We start from the raw sequence: 19,928 nt of genomic DNA on the forward strand, positions 1-19,928 counted from the left end.
CACAAGGCAATCACTCATATAAATACATCGGCTACACCACTGCAATTTCATAACCACTTCTACAACCCTTTAGATCACATAACATCAACAGACATGAAGAAAGTAAATTGGAAAAAGAAAACACTACATGGCAAGCACCCGTATCATCTAACACAGCCACACATCGATCAAGACGCATCCAACACATGGCTAAGAAAAGGCAATATATACAGTGAGACAGAAGGATTCATGATTGCAATACAGGATCAAACCATAAACTCCAGGTATTACAGCAAGCATATTATTAAAGATCCCAATACCACAACGGTTAAATGCAGACTTTGTAAACAACAAATAGAAACAATAGATCACATCACAAGCGGATGTACAATACTAGCAAATACAGAATACCCCAGAAGACATGACAATGTCGCAAAAATAATACATCAACAGCTTGCCTTACAACATAAACTTTTAAAACAACACGTTCCTACATACAAGTATACACCACAAAATGTACTGGAGAATGATGAATACAAATTATACTGGAACAGAACCATTATAACAGATAAAACAACGCCACATAACAAACCTGACATCATACTCACCAATAAAAAGAAGAAATTAACACAACTAATCGAAATATCCATACCCAATACAACAAATATACAAAAGAAAACAGGAGAAAAAACTGAAAAATACATCCAACTGGCTGAGGAAGTCAAGGACATGTGGCATCAGGATAAAGTTGACGTTATACCGATTATTCTATCAACTACAGGAGTCATACCACACAATATCCACCAGTACATCAATGCAATACAGCTACATCCAAACATATACATACAGCTACAGAAATCCGTAATTATTGATACATGTTCAATTACCCGAAAGTTCCTAAATACAATATAACACATACCGTACAGTTAAAAGGAAGTGACGCTTGATCAAGGTCCGCGTCACTCCATTTTTAACCGGACTTAACGTCTGAGAAAGTGAAGATAATAATAATAATAATAATAATAATAATATTTATTCAACATCGAATAATCAAATACAATCCCTAGAAATAATACAGTTTCAGGACATCATACAGATTATTCTTCTGAATACGTTAGTCATAATTTATTGATACCTTTGTATGGTGTTATCGGTTTTTCTGAAGCAAGAATAGGCTATTTTCCTGTGTCAAAAATATGGTTTGGATGTTATTTAAATAGCATTCACAGTCCATATTCTCCCAAACATAACTGTTAATTTTATGTAATAAAAGCTTAAAAATCATTAAATATCAAGATTTGGTCATGTGATCGAAAACGCTCTGTAAATGGTGATGCCACAGACTAAGAGTAAGATGAAGCTATACGTGTGTTACAGGAGTGTCAGTCAGTTACAAATATTTTACGTACTTTCTCTGTAAGCAGTTTAGCAGTTCAGTAGTTCAATGATGTAAAGAGCAATTACAACTTTAAGTATCAATAGAAAAGAATATTGTGAATGCTGATAGTGGAAACCTTGCAAAAGTTGATGTGATCGTGCTCCACCCGTGTAGAGCGGATATGTGCAACAATGGATATTCTTTCCCCTGCTCAGTGCAACATCATAAAAACTTGCTCAAAAGTAAGGAAATGTAGAACTTTTGCAAATGAATCTGTATATTATAACTAGTTTGTTGACTATCAGTCTTGGCACAAGCACAATAAAATAAATCTTGGTATAAATCTTCATGCTGATTTCCTGTATAGAACATACTTGGTAGACGTACTACTGGCAACAAGTGCTTGGTGGCACAACGCAGAGTGCATTTGATCATAGATAATGAGATCACATGTTCGATTCCTGGTGAGAGCATTTTTTAAGTTTTACATGAAATATGAAAATAGCATTAGCAAGAACTGATTGTAGTGGTTGTTTTGATTGTGGGGTGTATTATTTATAGCTTCACATTAATCTTAGTCTGAGAAATGGCCAACAGAGGATGAATGCATTTACTTTGTGAACAAACAATTTACTGTTTTGAAAAGCATTGCTAGTAGTGAACCTATCGCCACAAGCCCACAGTACGAGGTGTAAGACAATGAGGTTTTCTATACAAAGAGGTATAAAGCACATACAACTTGCAGGTAACACAAACGTGAGGGCTGCGAAGCTTTAAAGTGTAAACTAACATCAGTGTCTGAAACACTTACTTCAGCTTTATGTAAGGTGACGAAACTTCAAAAGTTTGCCGGCCGAAGTGGTCGTGCGGTTAAAGGCGCTGCAGTCTGGAACCACAAGACCGCTACAGTCGCAGGTTCGAATCCTGCCTCGGGCATGGATGTTTGTGATGTCCTTAGGTTAGTTAGGTTTAACTAGTTCTAAGTTCTAGGGGACTAATGACCTCAGCAGTTGAGTCCCATAGTGCTCAGAGCCATTTGAACCATTTTTTTCAAAAGTTTAAACAATGAGGATCTTAGCCGTACAGTACAAAGATTTAAAAAATGTTTTTAATAAAGTAAAAAATGAGTTGTCACGGTAACCATAAAATATCCTTCTGAACATGCTGTGCGCCGAACAGCAATTGCATATGTAAGTGCATGTAAACTGCAAGGGAAAAAACAATATTCCATTTCTGATCGGTGTGGTGAAGCTTCCAAATTATGATTTGGTTTTCATATGAGAGGGCTGTCAGTCATTTTATAAAGAAGTTAAAATATTATTCTGGGTTGGATTTGAACCAGTGATCTATTATATACATCATCTTCTAAAATTTGATGGACTACTGCTTTAACAACTGAGCTACTGAAGAATTTATATTTAGTTGGGTAAAACAGCAGCTTTCATCAATACTTTAGTTTTGTTGAATGACACTATCCTTCCTTGTAACAGTGCAAGAGCATACCTCTCAGGTAAATTAATGTTGACTTCACTGTGCAACACATTTTTAATAAAGTTTGTGAACTTGTCCATCAATATGGTGGCAAGTTGCCACTACAGTGCAACCATATTTTATGCATTTTTCATTTTCTGGGACACTCAAAAACAACTTTCCAGGAGTTTTTATAGATGTATTTGCACAGTATGGCATTACAAACCATTTGTAACCCTTTTTCCAAAACGAAACATGACTGTGAATTAACATTGACAGGAGGAGGAATATGTCACAGGCATATTGTGCCCAGCTTATTCTCCGAAGAATAAATGCTACTCTAAAGGAATTTTCTACACGTTTAAATAACTTGGTACACCCGAGAATAGTTTGAATTCAATCTCACTGTATTTTCATATAATAAGTTTTCATACATTAAAACATTTCCGGTAAGCTCGACACCTTCCAGTCCGACAGAACCTCTTACAATCATCTTTTTATAAATACAGTCTATAAATCTCTTAGTCTAACAAGACAACTGTCCATACATTACGACAGTATGAGAGAGAATGAATGAAAAAGTCCCTTCTTTACTTTAAACAACAATGAAATGTTCGTACAATAATGTTTCACGTCACACAGAATACAAGGAGTTTATTCCTTGAGCGGGCTGTGTAACTTCTTAGGCGGGCTCGGCGGCTACCTGCTCGCGCCGATCATCCATCCGATACACTTCTGTCCTGCACACCCACAATTGTGGGGCAGTAGGCATAGTTCTACTTTACCACGCGTATCTCTAAAGTAATGCATGTCAGTGGCATTGTGTGTCTCTAGAATCGAACGCATGGTATTTTATACATGTTCATTACGTACATTAATATTGTATTTGTATAACATTACTTTATGCTTCCAACCGTTTTCCTTTTATCAATTGTGTAATATATAACTCTTTTTCCATTTTAATACCATTATTATCATTGATCTTTTGATAAATTTAAACTTTGAAAGGACAAGGATCTTTCTGTTCCCTTTCCAATCGTAAATTGCTGTTATTTGCTCTTACTTCACGTACTACTTTCTCTAAGTATGGATTTTTTCACTATTTATTACAATCTGGAGGAACTCTGGGTCAATAAAGGTGTTCTCTTCAACACATGTCACTTCACACAAATATAACAATGTGAGTGGAAACAAGAATCCAAATTTAGTAGAATAATCTCTCCAAAATGTGACTTTTGTTCCAATACTGCCCTTTTCCTTTAGGCACAGTACCTATACCTCACATACGGGTTGATACTATGAAAACACCTTCTCCTTCCATTATGGTAGGTATGCCCCTTTAAACAAAGTCCTAATACACTATGGTACAAGTCAGTCCCCTTCATGGTGCCCCTCCCCGCATAGTATAGGTCAGCCTTCCTTGGGTCTGCCTACCTGCCCTTTTTCATCCAATTAATTCTGGGTGCACTCTCCTTATCCTTCATGAGTAGGCATCAAAGTCCATTGCCCTAGTATACATCTTTATGTACACTGATTCAAAACTACCTGGATAAATTAATATCTTACTTTACCCCTCACACTTGCTTCACACCACTTCCTTTAACCCTTTTTGAGTCCTCCATTTCTCTTCCAGTCCTAAGTTTCCAGGAGACACCATACTTGGGAATATTATTTAATATATCTATATTCTTACTTATACTCTGCTTGTTCCACCGTCACATAGTCATTAGACTCGCATCAAATCCAAATCCATTATCCTACAATTTGTCAGAATAGTTGTTAGACTGACACCAATTCTGCTCACTTAAATATACGCTGTAACATGTTCTCCTTCTCCAATGTACACCTACTATGATGTTAAACTGGTATGAAAGGGGTAGTTTGTGTTGTTGCCCCAGATGATGATTATGCGAATATTTTGTCAGGATTTGTAAGTGGTGGGTCCTTGAGGTATGGCAATATGCGAACACGAGAAGTAAGTTTAAACAGTTTTATTAACAAAGACAGATTATAAAACATGCATGCTATGCACGCCCATCATCACTTTGTCTGACATCATAACACCGGCTAATTACGGTTGTATCGAAAGGCTCCATGGTGAGCTAAGGCAAGAGACACATTCGCGCCCGAGGCCACACTAGTTAATACTGCGCGCTGCGGACGGCGGCCAGTCGCATACTCCTCCGCCTCACACTGTGACCGGAAAAGCATATCCACTGACAAAGCATATTGTCAGCATTCCCGACAGGTCAGCTGGTGAGCGCGTGTTAACGTACCGTACTGCTGCGTGCAATCTGTAGACTCTTACACTGTCATCATAACCATGAATACTCTGTTATTTCCTATATAAATATCCCTGTACATAACCATGACCACATACTTCTATGTGATGTGGATGTGTCAACTCGCATAACCATGTGTGCATACCTATCATTAGGCAAATGATTTTCCCCCTTCAACACATGATGGTTCCCACAGTACCTTAAACTGTACTCTCTTTCTGTTTGTGTCTTTGTGTTTCACTGTGTGTATGCGTATATGTAGTCCTGTAGCCTGATTCTTCGACCAGCTTATGTAAAATAAGTTAAAGGTTATAGAAAACCATGGAAATTGATGAGGACTTCAGTGATAGAAGTGTATGCATATGAACAAAGGGAAAGGTAGATTGGTATTCAAAAGAGAAGTAAGAAAGGAAAAAGTAGAAATGGTGGCTAAGATCGAAGTAGAGAGAGAAGATAGCCCCAAAGGCAGGAAACCCTTCCCACCCCATTCCCCAGGATCCCCACTTGGTCGTTAATTGAGTGAGAAGCCGGAGTAGGTATGATGTTAATGTCTCCTGCAAAATGGACATTCTCACCTTCACCTTTGAAGTCCCCGAAGAAAGATCTCCTATGGAACAGCAAATGGTGAAGAATGTCATACTTGCGTGTGAGGGTTTTTGTGCGCGTGCATGCGTGTTAACCTTGGGTACCTACACTACCCACCCCCTTTCAAAATCAATACAAACCCTCCCCATTCATATGATCTCACCAAAAGTTATAAAATAATTATAAAAATAGAAAATTATACCCTACAACAAAATAATTATTTTACCAGTTAGCCACCTCACATTATATCTTATACACACATAAAATACCCTGTTCACTTTGTCATCTAGGTATCATTCTTCTTAAACAGTACCATCATATTATATCTTCTCCTAGAATGTTATTCTGTTATTTTTATACCTCATCCTTAGAGGTCACTGGTTACCGTGACTCATTAAATTAGTCATAACTGTGCAATCATAATCAGTCACTTAAATACTAATATGATAAGATAGTTTAAGAGATTATAAATAGATTATAGAATAGTCGAAGATTTGGAGGGAATTCGGTGTAGGAAAACTAATGTGGAAGTAACACCGAACCCAACTTGGGAACCGACTGTCGTCACTGCGCCCATTAACACAGAATGTTAAAGTCCATGAGGAGTATACCACTTTATATGTTTAACATTATATTTTCCTTTTTTTTTCTCCAGTTGTAAGATCCACTAAAAATAAGGTTTTTGGGTGGATTACTGATTGTACTCGGTAAGGCCCCACATACTCTTGAAAAAATTTGAGTTTTTCTTCAGTGCAGAGCTCTGAAGATCTTTCACTATGACCAGATGATCTACCTTATATTGAGGTTCTATAGCCTCATTATGTTTGCTTACTCGTTGTCGTGCTCTCTTAACTAAGTTCTTAGCAACTATTGTTTGATTCAGTTTGTCATCAGTAGCAGTTTGTTCTGGCCATGTAAAACGTGTAATAAGTGGTTCACCTATAAAGGATTTACCTACTACTTCCAATGGTGTTAGTCCAGTTGATAAATGAGCCAACTCATTTATAATAAGCTAAATCTCTAATTTTTCTCACCCATCATGTATGGTTTTCATGGCATAATTTCCCAATTTCCTTCATAACTCTTTCACACAAGTTAGAAGAAGGATTGTAGTTGGTTATTAGTATTTGATGAATCCTTTCCCACGCTAAAAATTCTTTAAACTAGTTACTAGTAAACTGAGGTCTGTTGTCAGAAAGAAATGGTTTTGGTTTGCCTACTTCGAGAAAGTACTGTTGTAGACAATGTGTTGCTGTTGGTGTGTTTGCTTTTTTAATTGGATAGAATTTAACATACTTTGACCAACACTATGAGGACAAAAATGTAGGCCACTCCTCCTTTTCCTTTTGGAATTTGTTCAAAGAAATCTGCAGCAGTTAGATCGTGTAACACTTCAGGAATAATTGGGTACATCTTATATTTAATGTGAGAGTTAGCCTCTTTTACTTTCTGACAAATCTCAAGCCTTAATGACTAATGCCACTTTATGTCCCAGCTTTTTAAAGTAATAGAACTTACTCATATGTGCAATGCATTTCTTTATACCGAAATGTCCATAACCCTTATGAATGTATCACACTAACTCATCTTCCACTAGACTTGGTGTACATAAACGCCAACATTCAGTTGTCTTACTGTCTCTCCGGAACAGATTATATCGCACAATCTTCCACCTTCCCTGTTGATTAGGTGGTATTGATTTCCTAACGCAGATAGCAAAGATATCTGTAAAATAAGGGTCATGTTGGATGTTCTCTGTAATTTTCTGAGCTATCTCCTGCACTTTGTTGTGTGAATATTCTAATGTTCGAAAATTAATTGCAAAGATTAAGACAGGTCCTTCTGAACGTTTTAATTCTTTCATCCCTACTGGTACCAGAGACAAAGCATCGGGTACAATATTCTCTGAACCCTTTATATAATGGATCTTAATGTCATACTCTGGAAGAAACAACATCCACCGCATTAATCTACTTTGTAGTAATTGGCTAGTCATTAGAAATGACATAGCTTCGTGATCTGTATAGACATATATTTCGGATCCCCATATCATTGTTTGGAATTTTTGTATACTCCATACTGTGGCTAATAATTCCTTTTCTGTTGCCGTATAATTTAATTCATGTTTGTTGAGACTCCGGCTAGCAAAAAAAATTGGCCTGTGGTCTATACTGTTCAACCCCCATTCACCTTGGAACAGGTCTGCGGCTATGCCATAGTGTGATGCATCGGTTGAAATCCTAAATGGTTCACCCATTACTGGATGATACAGTATCAGTGATTCTGATATAGCTTGCTTTGCCTTTTCAAATGCATCCTGTGCCTCTTGGTCCCAACACCATGGTACTCCCTTTTGTAACAAATGCAGAACTTAAGAGTTGTTAAACTATTTACTGTGTACATAACATCTTTACTTTGTACATAACATCTTTAATACCCTGCCATTCCAAGAAATCCCTTAAATTGTCTTATATTTCTAGGTGGTCGACGCTCCTTAATAGCCTTTATACATTCTGGATTGGGCTTAATTCCTTATACACCTATGATATGTCCTAGTAATCAAAAATTTTAGTTCTTGGCTTGCAAAGTGTGACTTGGACAACTTTACTGTAATACCTCTTTCTTTAAAATTTTTAAGTGGTTTCTTCAAGATTTGGCAATGCTCTTTCCAGGTGGGTGATGTTATCAATATATCAACTACATATGTAATTAAATCCTTTAGTAACACTCTACCTATCGCTTTGCCAGTGCACGTATAGACACTGATACCGAGATAGTTCATCCAAATAACACATTAAAATGATATGATTTTCCATCAAATAAGAATGCTGTATATTTCCTTGAATCTGGATGTAACCGGATCTGCCAGTACCCAGCAGTCATGTCCATCAAGCTAAAGTACTGTGCTTTCTCGAATTTGTATAATAACTGGTCGATGTTCGCGGGTCTATCTCTTTCGGTTTCTATATGTTTGTTCAGGATGCGCGCATCCAGCTTGAGCCGCACACCGCCTGTAGCCCTTTTCACAACTACCAAGAGATTATTTATAACACTTGTACGGTGTTCTATTATCTGCCATTTTATTTACTTCAACTGCTTCTTTTAAACTCACTGGTACAGTTTACAGAAAAATGGTATATCATCTTTGATCTTAAACTTACATATGTAGTCATTAATACTACCTGTACTATCCAAAAATACCATCTTGTATTCTAATAGAATTTTGGCTAAATATGCTTTCTGATTGTTGGTTAATATTGGGGATCCATTTACATTATTTTGTATGTCAGCTTGTTGTGATGTATAACTTGCGTTTTCCATCTCCAGTCACAATTGATCTGTCACAGTTAATTGTATACTCTGGTGTTAAGTTGTTTCTGTATCAACATAACTGTCTGCCAGAAACTTAATACAATATTTATCTTCCCTGAGTCCGAAATAAAGGCAGCTCTCTTCAAAATTCAATATAACATTAAACTCAAAGAGCCAACCTAAACCTAATAATACCTCTCTATTAATATTTTCTACTACCAGAAGTGTTTGCTGGAATGTAATCTCGCCGATGTTATAGCTTACTTGGGTTTCATATTTAACAACCTTACTTTTAGTTCCATTTATACCGATTATATATACTCCAGTTACTGGTAATACAGCTAAGTTATTGCTAGTTCTTAATGTATTAAAGAATCCACTAGAAATAAGTGATACTTCACCACCAGAATCAATAAATGTGTCCACTTGAGAATCTCCTACTTTTCCAACTATAATCGGTTGTGGATTAATTGTAGTTATGCTAGGTTCTTCTTAGTAGTAACCATTCTTTTGTTGGTACTTTATGCGTAAAGGAAACATAATCATTTTGAGGTAGGCCTCTTAATGTTTCTCTACAACCTGAGTCCTGGCCCTGGGTCCAGATCGCCCTACGTTTTCCTCACTGGCTAGTTACTAAACCTTGGTGTGACATTTCCATTTTGAGCCCTATATTCGTAGGTGGATGTCCTTTCTGACAATTTTTATTGCCCCTATAACACTTATATCTGTGTACAGTAGTCAAATTTGTCTAGTGTCTTTCAAAATTACTAGAGTTTGAATATTACTCCTCTAATTTTGATTCTCAATCTGATGCACATTTTCATTTCGGTCTTTTTTGTCTCTTTAAGTGCGTCTACAAAGGATAATATCTCTTGTAAAGGATGAGCCAGACAATAGGAGATTTTACTTCATTGTATGAGCCTCCAAACGGTAACTTCATTTTTCCATTGTGGTCAAGCCACGGCTGGCAGTGTTACCTGTCTCTAATTTCTTTCATCCCACAGTCTAGTAACAGGAAGTCAGCATCGAGGACGGGCACATTGGACAGGCGCCCCTCTCATGTGCTTACGAAGTAACGCCACCCCAGGTGTCGCTTAGCAGGCAACGCTCTGGAAAGTTCCATGCCGCCCGCATGGTTTGCTCGGTCCTGACCAATCAGGGCGGAGGAAGCCGCATGGTGCGTTGAATATACCCAGCCGCGCACTGCAGCGAGGCAGCCCACGCTACTCAGCCATGTGAGCTGGACGCCGCTGCGCTGCCCGTTGCCCGAGTTCAAGAGGCCTGCACTGCACGACCAGCTGGGTCGCCGTCATCCGTCGACGCGTCACCCGCCGTTGTCCACCACCGTCGTCCGCCGCTGTCACCGACGCGCCAGGGGCCTGCCGCCATCGCAAAACGACTGAGCCAGCGCCAACCGCTGCCAACACATTTGCCACTGCCCGAGGGTCTGGACAACTCCGCCGCCGCTGCTGCCAGCCAACCACCGCCCGCCACAGCCACTGCACCATGCCGTCGCCATCACCAATGTGTCGCACCACTTGTATCGCCATGTAAGTCGCTGCGATGCTTTCAACATTAGCTTCGGCGATTGTCCGCTGTTGGGTTAGGAAACTCTGTGGCCATCCTTTTCTTGTAACAATTATTACTTTTTTGGTCACTAACATCCCATAAATTCGTAAACATGCCGATAGGAACATGAGCGACAGAACAGGATACTCCAGCAGGGGCACCTGCCTCGCAAGACCCGCTTGAGGCCATAAATGCACAAATGCGTCAGTTATTCGCACAAAATCAAGAGCTACTTGAACAAAACGGCATCTTAAATCAGATGCTGGAAGCTAGTGCGCAAACTTCCATACCTGTGGCTAGCTCCACTCCTGTAACAAATGCTCAAACAGTGGCAACTGACACTAATTCTGTCTCTATTGCTAATGCTACAATTTCTGCTAACAAGGCAACCGTAAGCAATTTTCCTGCGGCTGATTTCATTCCCACTTTTTCTGGGAAGTCCCACGAAAATGTGGCTATGTTCCTACAAAATATTCATTATGTGGGTTGCACGTGTGCCTGGCCGGATGATCTATTGGTCAATGTAGCCAGACTGAAGTTGACAGGGGAAGCCCGAATGTTTATAGAAACGGTGGACGAATTGCATGACACGCATGTATTTGAAGTATTGGCCCGTGGATTGACTATGCGTTATTCCGATACCGGAGGTACCGGATATTACAGAAATCTATTATCAACCCTTAGGCAGAAGCCTAATGACGATTTTGATGCCTTTGCAGATTGCATATGAGCAGTATCTTGTCGTACCTATAAGCTAGGCGAAAGTACCAGTGAAAACAGCATTTTGTGCTCAGAAGCGGAAGCGCATGCAGTTGATGCATTTGTTTGCGGTATTGACCCCCGCATCGGAGAAGAAGTCAAAGCAGCCTCCCCCACTTCTCTGTTTGAAGCTGTTTGTTTGGCAATGGTATGCGAAGAGGTATTGCATTTTTGCGCTGCCGAAATGCGCCCACCGAACCCAGTACCGGTCCCAGCAAAAGAAGTATTTTGTCAGCATTGTGGGAGGCCCAACCATACGGCAATGTGCTGTCGCGCGTTGTATTGCACCATTTGCCAGACAGTAGGCCATGCTAATGTTTGCCTCACAGTCACCATTTTCTAATCAGATGCGCGGTGACCGCCGCAACGCGGGGTCAAATCAGGGAAACGCATGGGGGGGGGGGGGGGGGGGCAGGTTCCGCCTCTCACCCGCGCCCCCGACAAAAATAATACACCCGGTTAGGACCGAAAAATGTAAAGAGGTGGAACACATTAGTCTAGTTGGCGTACTCAGGAACAAAATAGTTAGAATTTTAGTTGATACTGGTGCTCAAGTTAGTGTATTGTTTGTGGAGAAAAATGATCAAAGGGTGTTGCAGCCACCCCAGTACCATATCAGTGGCCTTGGAGAGGAAGTAATTGTCCCTGCACGTTCGTGTGTAGTGAATCTGGAAATGGACGAGGGTAAATACAGACAGAAGATGGAAGTAGTAAGACTAAAGAAGGGTGAATTTGATATCATACTAGGAAATGACTTCCTGCACCGTTATCAGGGGATAGTGGATTATCGAACGCGAACTGTGCAGTTCGGCGAAGCAATTCACCGATTTGGCAGTGCGCATCCCCATCAGATGTGAGGGAGCTGTGAAAGGCGCCGTTCAGTCTCCCGTAAAACCACAGATGTGGGCAATAAAAACCACTAACCCTGTGAGGATAAAAGGCGGAAGTGGAAAGATTATCTGGATAGATGACAAAAATCAAGAACAGCCTAAGAGACACTCTGGTTGACCCGCTCACCCAGAATGATGTTTTAGATTGCCAGTCAGTACATATAAAGAGAAGTATCTGCTGACCAGAAAGGAGACAGAAGGGTTTTGCGATACCAGTAATTATAGATAATTTTGGTGTAAAAGATGTGATACCGAAGGGTACTATTGTTGCCAGTGGACAGGAAAGTTTTGAGGAAATAAGAGGAAGTCAGAACCAGCGAGTAAAGATGAGAAAGTAAGGAGAAGAAAGAAATCTTCAGTTAGAAGTGCGATGTGTCTCGTTGACGTTAAGGAGTCAGTTAGCAGAGAAGTTAGGTCATTTCAACAGTGACGAGAAAAGGATGTTGCAGCCATTATTAGAGGAATTCTCGTGGTTGTTTGAAGAGAGGCAGTTTCTACCGGCTACGAATTTGGTTCAGCACGAAATTCTGACTGGAGAAGCTCGGCCAATTGCACAAAAACCTTACCGTATACCATATCATTTGCAGTCTGTAGTTGAAGATACGATTCAGCAGCAATTAGCGCAGGAATCATACAACCCTCCTCGAGTGCGTGGGCGTCTCCTGTGGTCGTTGTGCCAAAGAAATCAGTAAATGGGGGGAGAGCCTATCGCATCTGTGTCGATATGCGGGCAGTAAATCAGGTAACCACCAGACACTTATCCGTTACCACACATTGATGAAACATTGGACCGATTGGGCAACTGTAAGTATTTTACCACCCTTGATTTGCGTTCTGGGTACCATCAAATACCTGTTGCACCCCAGGACTGCCATACAACTGCCTTTGTTGTACCTACAGGATTGTATGAATTTGTAAGGATGCCATTTGGCTCAAGAAATGCCCCTGCCACTTTTCAAAGATTTGCAGATTTTCTGCTGCGTGGGTTGAAACCCACAACATGCTTGGTGTATTTAGATGACATTATTTTTTCTAAAACGATAAAAGAACATGCAGAAAGACTGAGCGATGTTTTGCAAAGGTTAAAAGGGCTCGTTTGAGTATAAAATTAAAAAAGTGTGCTTTCACCCAATCACAAGTGCAATATTTAGGTCATATAATAAGTGGAGAAGGTGTCAAACCAGACCCCTGTTTGACCACCGCAGTAAAGGAATTTCCGACACTGACAAATGTCAAGGAACTACAGTCATTTTTACGCCTTGCAAACTACTACAGACGTTTTGTGAATAATTATGCTACCCTTGCTAAGCCTCTGACTAATTTATTGAAAAAAGGAGTTAGTTTTATTTGGACTAAAGAATGTGATAAAGCTATGCAACAAATTCAACATGTTTTAACTAGAGCCCCTGTACTAGTGTACCCGGATTTTGAAAAACCATTCATACTGTCAGTGGACGTCTAAGATTATGCTGTAGGAGCCATTCTATCACAAGGGATAGATGGCGAAGAACGACCAATTGGTTATGCATCTCGACAGCTTAATAAAGCAGAGTCAAATTACAGCACAACTGAGAAGGAACTTCTAGCACTCATGTTTGGTGTAACTTATTTCCGATGTTATTGGTATGGGAGAAAATTCACTGTCATCACTGATCACGCCGCGTTACAGTGGATGTGGAGCTTAAAAATCCTAGTAGTAGGCTAACTTGTTGGGCTTTGAAATTGAGTGAATTAGAGTGAGGTAAAACACAAACCGGGCAAGTTACATCAAAACGCCGACACATTAAGCCGAAAAGTCAGTGGTTGTAGCTAATGACGTTTCTACTGAAGAATTAAGGTAAGCAAAGCAGAGAGACGTCGAATGTCAGAAATATGTGGCTTTGTCTGAATTTTCTGTTGAAGATGGAATTTTATATCGAAAGACCCACTTGGGTAAACAGGCAGTAATCCCGAAAGAATTACATTCCAAGATTATTGCACAATGTCTTGATAGCCTGCAAGTATGTCATAACGGCCTACGCTCCACAAATTGCCGAATAGCTGCCCGTTATTTCTGGGCAGGAAGACGGAAAGACGTGCAAAAGTATATTCAAAATTGTCTACCTTGCATTAAGAGGTCATTGCCACCTAAAACGAAAGTGCCTTTACAGCAGGTACCAGAAGCCACTTACCCCTGGGCAGTAGTCGCAGCAGATATTGTCGGTTCTTTCTCTGTGAGCCCCCAAAGTAATCAGTATATTCTGTCCCTTACAGATAATTTCTCAAGGTTCTCGATTATCATTCCTATACCAGATATGTCCGCTGAAACAGTAGCGCGTGCTTTTGTCACCCATTTGGTGTTACCATATGGAAGCCCTGAAGCTGTACTCACAGACAAAGGTATAAATTTCATATCTGCAGTGTATACCGAAGTTTGTAGATTATTGCGAATTAAAAAGTGGTGAACGACGCCATTCCACCCAAAAGTGAACGGTCACCTGGAGTGAGTCCACCGCACTGTTAGGTGTATGCTGTCTTACTATGTTAATAAACATCACTCTAACTGGGACAAGTATGTTCAGTATGTTACATCAGCATATAACAGCCGTGTCCATGAAGCTACAGGGTACTCATGTTGTGCAGCAGTATATGGCCGCCCTATGAATTCGCCTTTTGAAATTGACAAACTGCCCCCTGGAATTATATCCAAAGATGTGAAAGGTCTAGCACGACGTCTAAAAGCCATTTGGAAAAAAGAAGGAACAACGCCTGAGCCACCACCCAACAGTTAAAGAGAAATAATCAAAAAGCAAAAATGTGCGAGTACAAGGTAGGAGACCTAGTTATGTTGAGCAATCCAGTAGTAAAAAAGGGAAGAACCAAAAAGTTTACACCTACTTACGAAGGAGCGAACTGTATCATCTGGCTTACTTCACCAGTAAATGCGGAAATTCAATTAGCAGAATGCACATTGATCGTTAATTTTGACAGATGGAAACTGTATAAAGGACGCGAGCCACCCCCACCTAACAGTGAAACCAGGCATATTACACCAGTAGTTGCACCCAAAAAAAAAGCAAGAAAGAAGGTAATACAACCGCCTAGACAGCAACGTAGATACGCTCTAAGGTCAAACCCCTATGATTTACGTTCGAGAGAGTAGATCTGAGATGGTATGTAAACGGTTGGAAAAGTGCTGCATGCAGCAAGAGAATTAATTGACGGAAAACACCGCTGTTACTATACATTTAATTAAGTTGTGCATGTTAGTTATAAGTAGACATAAGAATTGGCAACCATTGGTAATAGAATTTATGATGTCACATGTTAATGGAAGTGATTGAAGTTACATAATCATTTAACATCTCCAGCAATGTTATCGTAGCAGTCGAGAAGTAGAAACACAAATATTCTTTAATCGTGGAATTAAGGGGATAGTTGTCCTTGCCAATAGAATATGCTGAATTATGACTCGGTTACTCTTGTATATCTTAAACGGATTCACACTTCACCTGTTGCTTTAGGAATAGCGCATGAACACAGCTGTCAAAGCTTTACCATAAAAATTTGATAGTAACACACCTTTATAACTGCCAGTCGATCAGTGACTACATGCTGCCATCTACCTGTCCTTTGAAATACGCCATATTACATGTATGTTTTGCTAAATGATCACACAACGATAATAACAAGAATAGGTACGTCCAAGTTAAACAACAAATATGTTACTCTAAAGTAAAAGGAGTCTTCCTCAAGTGCTGTTTTATTGTTTTCATGATGTGATGTTGAATGGACAAAAGGTGTTTTCTTGGTGCCATGGAAGGAGTCTCGTAAATACCGCCGCTGTTGTCTACAGCTGTACACATGCGGTGAGTCCCGCCCCTCCCTGTCAGCTGGCGACGCGGCCCCGTTCCCTTCCCTCCCTCCTGCGGCCGAGAGCGGCCATTGCAGTTCCCCCTTTCCCAGCCCGTTGCCTCTGTCTTTGGCGCGTGCAGCATCTGCACCTTTCCCCTCGCCCCTCCTCAACACTCTCCCTTCGCCCTGCAGGCCATGTGCCCGAGCCACTCTACACCTTCGTACATTTGTACGTTGCAGTTTAAACAGCAAACCTAAAGGGATAGTTATAGAAATAAATTCACCAGCTTAGTATTTCCCCACAGATTTTACTAGTCTGATCTAAAGATGGGGATCTATTTGTGTTGTCTATTTGAATTTTCAGTAAGGAACAAAATCGTGAGAGAACTTTTTCTCGGGACGCATTGTCTAAACCATCAGGATTAGTAAACGTTGGATTTTAGATTGATCTCTGGCTTTGTTGTATCACCACCACGGTTAATAAAAGGATCTATATGGCGTCAAGGAAGCCGGCACTTGCCGCTATATCTGTTGGAATTCCATCGCAAAATACAGTTTATTTACAAGTCTAAAACCTACCAGTTACCTAAATCGTAGGACAGGGTATCTAAATAAATAAATAAATGGGTCATGATCATTTCGCGAATTTCAATGATTGCGTTATGAGTTCCTTCCGATCAACACAATCTGGAACCACAACACCCTAATTCAGTAGTTAACCTTTCCTCCAAACCTCTCTCCCAATCCGAAACCTCTGTCCTATCCAAAGGCCTCACCTTCAGCCCCACTCCCAGATTCAACCAAACAGCCCTCGTCAAAGATTTACTGTCCTACACTCGTTCTCTCTGCTGGAAGTATCACTTTGCCACGAAGAAAAATGATCCTAATCCTACTCCTAATGATCCGACTCCTCAAGACACCATCCAAATTGAACCCTGCCTGGAACAATTCCGTCCTCCGTCACAGCGGGACCCACCTCCTCTTCCTCAAAATCACCCTCTCCAAACCTTCCAGGAATTTCTGACTTCCAGCCTTGCATCTCAATCCTTCTTAAAAAACCTTAATCCTACACCCAACATCACCACTGCTGAAGCCCAGGCTATCCGTGATCTGAAGGCTGACCGATCCATCGTCATTCTTCTGGCGGACAAGGGTTCCACGACCGTGGTACTTGATCGTCGGGAGTATGTGGCTGAGGGATTGCGTCAGCTTTCAGACAACACCACATACAAAGTTTGCCAAGGTAACCCCATTCCCGATGTCTAGGCGGAGCTTCAAGGAATCCTCAGAACCTTAGGCCCCCTGCAAAACCTTTCACCTGACTCCATCAACCTCCTGACCCCGCCGACACCCCGCACCCCTACCTTCTACCTTCTTCCTAAAATCCACAAACCTAATCATCCCGGCCGCCCCATTGTAGCTGGTTACCAAGCCCCCACAGAACGTATCTCTGCCTACGTAGATCAACACCTTCAACCCATTACATGCAGTCTCCCATCCTTCATCAAAGACACCAACCACTTCCTTGAACGCCTGGAATCCTTACCCAATCTGTTACCCCCGGAAACCATCCTTGTAACCATTGATGCCACGTCCTTATACACAAATATTCCGCACGTCCAGGGCCTCGCTGCGATGGAGCATTTCCTTTCACGCCAATCACCTGCCACCCTACCTAAAACCTCTTTCCTCATTACCTTAGCCAGCTTCATCCTGACCCACAACTTCTTCACTTTTGAAGGCCAGACATACCAACAATTAAAGGGAACAGCCATGGGTACCAGGATGGCCCCCTCGTATGCCAACCTATTCATGGGTTGCTTAGAGGAAGCCTTCTTGGTTACCCAAGTCTGCCAACCCAAAGTTTGGTACAGATTTATTGATGACATCTTCATGATCTGGACTCACAGTGAAAAAGAACTCCAGAATTTCCTCTCCAACTTCAACTCCTTTGGTTCCATCAGATTCGCCTGGTCCTACTCCAAATCCCATGCCACTTTCCTTGACGTTGACCTCCACCTGTCCAATGGCCAACTTCACATGTCCGTCCACATCAAACCCACCAACAAGCAACAGTACCTCCATTATGACAGCTGCCACCCATTCCACATCAAACGGTCCCTTCCCTACAGCCTAGGTCTTCGTGGCAAACGAATCTGCTCCAGTCCGGAATCCCTGAATCATTACACCAACAACCTGAAAACAGCTTTCGCATCCCGCAACTACCCTCCCGACCTGGTACAGAAGCAAATAACCAGAGCCACTTCCTCGTCCCCTCAAACCCAGAATCCCCCACAGAAGAACCACAAAAGTGCCCCACTTGTGACAGGATACTTTCCGGGACTGGACCAGACTCTGAATGTGGCTCTCCAGCAGGGATACGACTTCCTCAAATCCTGTCCTGAAATGAGATCCATCCTTCATGAAATCCTCCCCACTCCGCCAAGAGTGTCTTTCCGCCGTCCACCTAACCTTTGTAACCTGTTAGTTCATCCCTATGAAATCCCCAAACCACCTTCCCTACCCTCTGGCTCCTATCCTTGTAACCGCCCCCGATGCAAAACCTGTCCCATGCACCCTCCCACCACCACCTACTCCAGTCCTGTAACCCGGAAGGTGTACACGATCAAAGGCAGAGCCACGTGTGAAAGCACCCACGTGATTTACCAACTGACCTGCCTACACTGTGATGCATTCTATGTGGGAATGACCAGCAACAAACTGTCCATTCGCATGAATGGACACAGGCAGACAGTGTTTGTTGGTAATGAGGATCACCCTGTGGCTAAACATGCCTTGGTGCACAGCCAGCACATCTTGGCACAGTGTTACACCGTCCGGGTTATCTGGATACTTCGCACCAACACCAACCTATCCGAACTCCGGAGATGGGAACTTGCCCTTCAGTATATCCTCTCTTCTCGTCATCCGCCAGGCCTCAATCTCCGCTAATTTCAAGTTGCCGCCACTCATACCTCACCTGTCTTTCAACAACTTCTTTGCCTCTACACTTCTGCCTCGACTGACATCTCTGCCCAAACTCTTTGTCTTTAAATATGTCTGCTTGTGTCTGAATGTGTGGATGGATATGTGCGTGTGTGCGAGTGTATACCTGTCCTTTTTTCCCCCTAAGGTAAGTCTTTCCGCTCCTGGGATTGGAATGACTCCTTACCCTCTCCCTTGAAACCCACTTCCTTTCGTCTTCCCCTCTCCTTCCCTCTTTCCTGATGATGAGGCAACAGTTTGTTGCGAAAGCTTGAATTTTGTGTGTATGTTTGTGTTTGTTTGTGTGTCTATCGACCTGCCAGCGCTTTCGTTCGGTAAGTCACCTCATCTTTGTTTTTTTATATATATATATATATATATATATATATATATATATATATATATATATATATATATATATATATATATATATATATATATATAAAAAAAAACAAAGATGTGTGTGTGTGTGTGTGTGTGTGTGTGTGTGTGTGTGTGTGTGTGTGTGTGAGAGATGTCGAGTTTTAAGAAGAAATACGTAGGAGTATCTTGAAGACGCAGAATTGTCGTATTCACAGTTAAGTAGGTGATACCGTTGTGTCAACGATGCACCGTGCACTATACCTTCATAAAGGAAAAGTCCTTCAGAAATTACACTCAATGTAGTCTTTTCTAATTCAAACACTTACACTTTCTTTGTCCACTGTGGAAATCTCTAGATTTTCGTCGAGTTTTGTTTTTCAACTTGTTAGCAACATCGTTGACATCCAATGACACAATCTACGACCCACCTGCACCAAACAGGTGTCACTTTTCTTTGTCAATTTCACTTGATGGTGTTTAGCAAACACATTGAAACATGAGAAACTGCCTCTCAAAATGTGA

The 19,928-nt window shown here is 41.1% G+C and overlaps 1 long non-coding RNA gene across 1 annotated transcript in view; it reads left to right on the forward strand.

Moving 5' to 3' along the window:
• The window catches only part of LOC124545971, a 28,210-nt gene that overhangs the window by 6,235 nt on the left and 2,047 nt on the right, over positions 1 to 19,928 (forward strand). Inside the window, exon 2 of the long non-coding RNA XR_006967644.1 lies at positions 10,011 to 10,556. This is a non-coding gene — a long non-coding RNA (uncharacterized LOC124545971). The remainder of the gene's footprint in view (positions 1 to 10,010; positions 10,557 to 19,928) is intronic.

This window comes from Schistocerca americana, chromosome 8 (assembly GCF_021461395.2).
Source record: "Schistocerca americana isolate TAMUIC-IGC-003095 chromosome 8, iqSchAmer2.1, whole genome shotgun sequence".
Lineage (NCBI taxonomy): Eukaryota > Metazoa > Arthropoda > Insecta > Orthoptera > Acrididae > Schistocerca > Schistocerca americana.